The sequence below is a fragment of the Fukomys damarensis genome, unplaced genomic scaffold, assembly GCF_012274545.1.
Source record: "Fukomys damarensis isolate Sample0158 unplaced genomic scaffold, DMR_v1.0_HiC HiC_scaffold_33, whole genome shotgun sequence".
In the NCBI taxonomy this organism is placed as follows: Eukaryota; Metazoa; Chordata; class Mammalia; order Rodentia; family Bathyergidae; genus Fukomys; species Fukomys damarensis.
In genome coordinates this window covers 37,188,312-37,194,669 of record NW_022900945.1, presented here as the reverse complement: position 1 = coordinate 37,194,669, position 6,358 = coordinate 37,188,312, and the positions used below count along the sequence as shown (strand labels likewise).

Here is a 6,358-nt window from a genome sequence, read left to right as displayed (position 1 = left end):
TGTACCTTTTAGTCCTTATTTGCACTTTCAGTTTCTCACACTAGAGAAGCTATTTGGTCCTATTTCTTGATGTATTGATTTATTGCTATACATTTCTTTCAATATTGGTTTTGTTGTATTCCACAGATTTTGATGCTTTGTCATTTTAATTTGTATTTCAATTTTTTATTTTAAAATTTCCTTTCAATTTAGTCAATTAGTCATTGATCACTTCAAACCAAGTATTCCAATTTCTATGTATTTGCATGCTTTACTATATTTTTATATTGTGTTTTATTCCATTATCGTCTGAGAAGTTCTATAATATGATTTCATTTTTCAAAAATGTATTAATACTTGATTTGTGGACTAACATAATTTATCTGAAGAGTGTTTCATGTGCTGATGGGAACACGGTGTATTCTGCAGTTGTCAGATGTAATACTCTGCCATTGTCTGTTATGTTTATTTGCTGTAATTTACTTTCTGTTGACTTTCTTTCTGGAAGACCTGTCAACTAAGGAGAGTAGGGTGTTGAATTTCCCAATTATTATTGTAATGGAGACTATTTCTCAGCTTAGATCTGTTATTGTTTGTTTTATGAAATTTAGTGCAATATCTATTTGAAGATTTGAAATACTTTAAGATATTATTTCCTGGTACAAATTTCCAATACCATGTCCCCTTTCTTATTCTGGATTGCCCAAAACACAAAATTGTTTTTTGCTTAATGGTATTTCAGATTTCCTGTGGAGAGAGCCCATGACACAGAGAGAGAGAACCTGATGAAGGAAGGGGGTTAGCTTTTGGGCTTCATAAAGTTATGTCCCAGGATTGTTGACCTTCAGAGATGTAGGTCTAAACTTTTCCCAAGAAGTGTGTGAATGGCTTGATTCATCTCAGAAAGATTTATACAGAGAAGTCATGTTGGAGAACTATAGGAACTTGGTGTGTCTTAGAATCTCCACTTCTAAACCAACACGGTCTCCTTATTGGAGCAAGGTAAGGAGCCTTGAGTGCTGTAGAAAGATGTCACATGGTCACTCTGCAGATTAGGAATCTTGGTGTGAAATGAAGGAATTGTCCTCAGAATGGCTCACTGATGAAAAAATCACAGGGGATGGTAACGGGAAGGGTCAGAAGTCATGACCTTCAATGTTCCAATTTCAGACAAGCCCGGAAATACGAGGGTGAATTTTCATGGAATCAAGGAAATCCAGACAGACATTTCAGGCAAGTAACATCTCTTAAGGACATCACTACTGGGAAATGACATAATGAATTTAATAATTCTAGAATCATCCCCCTGGAATTATTTTTTTTCCTTTAATCAAAGACTTATTTATTTTTGTTTCTGATATGACAATGTTACAGTTCATGAACTTCACCTCAGAAGTTTGAAGACCTCGACTTCACAGAGGTAGTTAGGTCCATATGTCAAACATGCATCCAGCAAAGATGTGAAAGCCGCACTTTCAGTACTCACTGCTACCTGGACATTTTAAGGTGTAGACTTGTGGAGAAAGTGGTAGCTTTTCAGTAGATTTTTCAATTACTGAATTGTATATGTTTTTTCACCTTGCTACCACACAGTCATCAGAAAGCTATTCGCTTACACATGTTATAGCCAATATATTATGCTAAATGCTTGTTTGTAACCCCAGGAAACTCACAGACACACTACTCACTATGATATTATACAAAATCTTGACCCAAGTTTTAGTGTAAGAGATTTATTCTCTCAAAAAAAAACATCCCATAGGTCAGATTTACATAAGTAGTGCCTACTTTTAAATAAATTAAAATGTTATCCTGTCTGTAAAATTATAAATATTTTGAGGCCATTTTACAGAATGTTAAATGTTTATAAATGCATTATCTCCCAGTAAATAGACATTATGGCACTAAAGCTAATTTACAAGAAAAAAAGAAAAAGAAGAAAAAAGAAAGTCATCACACTGGCTCATGGAAATGTCCAGTATTATTTATCACTTAACATCAGAAAAACTGAAACAAAGGGGAAAATAAAAGAGAAATTTTAGCAAATAACTATGATCTAAAGGAAAGTACTGAAAGGTCTTCATTTCAGTAATTAGGTCTTTTCTGGAATGAACATTTGTGGTTGACAAGGTTAGGAGAGTGTGACTCTCAGTGCTCAAGTCAAAATCACAAAGTATGCAGAAATAATTTCCAAATTATATGTAGAATGAAAGACTTTGAAACAGAGTGACCATTTAAAAACCACACACAGGGGCCGGGTGTGGTGGAGCACTCCTGTAATCCCAGCACTTGGGAGGCTGAGGCAGGAGGATTGCTGTGATTTTGAGACCAGCGTGGGCTACACAGTGAGTTCCAGAGCAGTCTGAACTACACAGTGAGACCCTGTCTCAAACAACCAACCAACCAAACAAACAAAAAAACACTGAGGGCTAGAGATTTAGCTCAGTGGTGCCACCTACCTCGCAAGATCAAGGTCTCAAATTCAATCCCCAGCACCAAAACAACAAAAACTAAAAATAAATAAAAACCACACACCCAAATTAAGCCAGAGTATTTAAGATTGACAAATATTGATGATGTAAAGAATTTAGTAGAAACAGAATTGAAAGTTATAATCCTATGGATGCCACTTACCAATGTGAAGAAAAGAAACATGATTTCAATGTACCATACACATTAACAGGCTAAAACGAGAAATTATAAACAATTTAAGTAACCAGAATGTTCCCTATTAAAGCATAAAAACATGATTAGAAGAAAGTAGCTTTAATTCTGTGGCCTGTTCAATTGCTCTTTACACAAAATATTTGTTCCATCTTGAAAAATGCCTTCTGAATGGTGCTGGCTCCTTCAGGTCGGAAAGGAGGAAGCAGTGCTTTGTAGAGAGACAGCAAACATGTTTCCAGGGCTCCATCAGGATGACTCCGTCCAAGTTTAGAGTATCTCCAAATCCACATGCCGAACTTCGGGATTTCCTTTTATCAATTCCTTCTCCAGCCTATTTACTTCCGTTTCTAAAGTGTCGATAATATTTTCTCCGTGTTTCAGCATAAACATCTCTAGTTCTTCAGGAGTTTTCACTTCTTGAATTTCTAGTAGCATTTGGTTAAAATCTTGTTTCTCCAAATATGATCTTGTAACAACTCATCCATCAAAATCCACTTCTGCTTTAAACCTTACTTTACCTAATCCCAGATCTGTGACTTTAACATCATGAATTGCCCTTACGGATGGGTCACTCTCCAGAAGTTCAGTAAGCCGTTGTACTTGCTCTGGTTGGATGGATCGTCCTAAGCGTGTTCCTGTGTTAGTGTAGATCAGGAATGCTGAGACCACACCTAATAAGGTGCCCACACCCAAAGAACCAAGGCTGTCATATAATGGATTGCCTATTATAAAAGTAAGGCCCATGCAAGTGGCTGCTACTGTCACTCCCAAGACCGCTGCAGTATCCTCCAATAACATAACGTTGGTACTAAGATCATGACTTTCCATTACACACCCATAAAAAAAAAATTCCTTTGGCCCGAGCCCTCCTACAAAGTTCATGTACAGCAGCAAGAAGTGCTGCTCCTGCAGATACCAATGATCCTGCTAAAATACAATATGCCCATAGGAGGGATTCCTTTGCCTCTGGATGAAGCATTCCCATAATTCCATGGCATTAAGAGAGTCCTGCACCGGTAATAAAAATACCCACACTGCTAATTAGTGAGGAAATATACCGCATATTTGAAAATCCGTACAGATGATTAGGACCTGGTGTTTGAACAGATTTACTGATGCCCAACGCTAGTAAACCCTGATTGCAAGTATCAAATAATGAATGCATAGCTTCTGAGAACATACTTGCTAAACCCATATAAATCCATGCAAGAAATTTAAAGAAGCAATTTATACCACTGATGAAAACAGCAACCATCGCCACTTTCCCTGCTCCCTTGAACAACACCGATGCTGGTCTGGAGCGTGGTCTTATTGTTTCCCAAGAAATCCCTATACTCTCTCAATATTGTTTGGTTTCTAAACAGCCATTCTCTGTATTCTATTTCTGCCTCTTTACATAGCTTTTCTCTCTAGCGAGAGCTGCAGGGCTTCCCAAAACTTCCAAAGATTTTTGCCTCGACATCTGACCTGAAATATACAGCAAAGGACTCAGACTCTTCATGGGGACTTTGCCATCTGATTTTCCAAAGATGTTCTAGATCCCTGGATTTGAGGCAGAACTCATTTATTGCTCTGACTCCAGCGATGAAATTATTCTGAGTGTACTTTAATCCATGCTCCCTTTTCTTAATTAAAAACTGCTTTGACCCTTCCTTGGAGAGGATCCTGCGTTAGTGGAGTTTTGAGTTCTGGACGTACATTTTCTGCTGTTTCACCAAAAGACAGTACTTTTTCCTACTCTGAGAGCTTGTGATGCCTGTCCTTCTTTCTGGATATTTGTGGAGTAAAACTTTTCTTGGCTCAAAGTACAAATATGTGGGTAATGATGCATGTGTGCAAAGTTTCCAAATGTCACTAAATTCTGCCATTCCTGGTGGTCGCCGAAGACCTGGGCCGCTGGACCTGCTGCTCAAACGGAATCAAGCAGCTACATCTATGGGCCACAGTGGCGGCGGCCAAACCCGGCAACATCCTCGAGGGCAGAGAACCCCACTCGGACCCTGCCACCTCACTCCGCCCACCGGTGGCACCAACTGACTCCAGAGAGTGAACACAAGCAAACAGCCACGCTTTCTGGAGGCAGTCCTTTTAAACACAACAGAGATCTCCCATAGTAAAGCAAGTAAATAAATTTGATAGCCATGATACAATTTTGTCTCATAATTCAGTCATAATTAAATATGAAAGACTTCATGCTGAGAAAGAATCTTTGATAGGTACTCAACCTGAAGAAATCAGAGTACACAATTTAGCAAAGCTCTGAGTTCTTTCTGGTGAGAAAACTTATGAAAGTACAGCTTTTTTCAGATCTCTCGAGTTTCCTCTCATTACGTATTCAACATCAAACCAGTAAACTGGAAAATTGCCCTATGACTTTGATGAATTTGGGGATGCCTTTAGCTGTTTCTCATTCTTTACTCAACCTCAGGGAATTCACAGTGGGGAAGAAATCATATGCACGCAGTGAGAGTGGAAAAGCCTTTAGCCATGACTGCATTCTCAGTGACCATCAAAGAACTGATAATGGAGAGGAACTATATGAATGTAATGCATGAAACAAAGTCTTTAGACAGAGTTCACACCTTAATCAACACCAGAGGGTTCAGACCAGAGAGAAGACCTGTGGGTGTAATCAATGCAGCAATGCCTTCAGAAGTGAGCAGCACTCACTTTTCACCAGATAATTCACACGGGAGAAAAATCCCTTGAAGTGTAATGAGTGTGGGAAGCACACCAGTGAACTCATGTGGAAGAGAAATCCTATAAATGTAAGGAGGGTGAGAATAACCTTAGCTGTGCTTCAGCTCTTAGAGAACATCGGAGTGTTCATAATAGAGAAGCTTTCTGATTATTGCAAAGAAACTATTTAGTCAGCACTCAGTTCTTATGAGTATCAGTGAATTCTGTTTGGTTAGGAATTGTAGGAATGTAACCTATAATCATCCATTATGTGAAATGGCCCGAGTAGTAGACATCCGTTAATTTTGATCTATTCTATTTTCACCTTAATGACTCTCGATGATGAAGTGGAATCAGCAGTTGATTGGTCACAGGCTAGCAATTATTTTCCTTCAAACTATTGGTTCCTAAGGGATTGGCAGTTAGGGACAGTGGTGGATGCCTATAATCACGGTACTCAGGGAAGCTGAGGCAGAAGAATTGCAAGTTTCATTCCAGCCCAGGCAACTGTCAAGCTAGCAAGACCACATTTCAAAATAACAATCAAACAAACAAACAAAAAACGAGACTGAGGATATAGGTCAAGAGGAAGACCTTGGATTCAATCCCCAGTAAGAAGGAAAAACAGATTGCCAAATGGCCAGGTGCAGACCAATCGCTCTCTTTACGGTTATCGTTATGTCTACTAAGGGAGAATACTTTTTTTAATTCTTCACGTTGCAGGTTTTGAGGATTCTGAAGGATTAAAAACTTACCAGTGGTTTTGCGCCACCTACTGCAGAAAGCCTTTAAAAAGAGAAATTGTAGCAGCTTGTGTTGCGGGGTTGGAGGTGGCTTAAGGTGAGCTCTTTGTTTGCAGCACTCTTAAACTATCAGACGCTCAAGCCAGATTCAGAAGCTTTGAGGATCTCAAAAATTTTGTTATGATACAAGTTTCTCTTAATTTTTTGATTTGCTTTTTTGGGAAAATATGGAATATGTCCCAACCAGGGATCTGCTGTTGAAATTGCAACTTCATTTATTCTTTTTTGCT

The 6,358-nt window shown here is 38.6% G+C and overlaps 1 pseudogene; it reads right to left on the bottom strand.

Annotated features, from left to right (window-relative positions):
• Positions 1-2,913: 2,913 nt before the first annotated feature.
• Positions 2,914-4,617, bottom strand: LOC104872769 (annotated as a pseudogene).
• Positions 4,618-6,358: the final 1,741 nt, after the last annotated feature.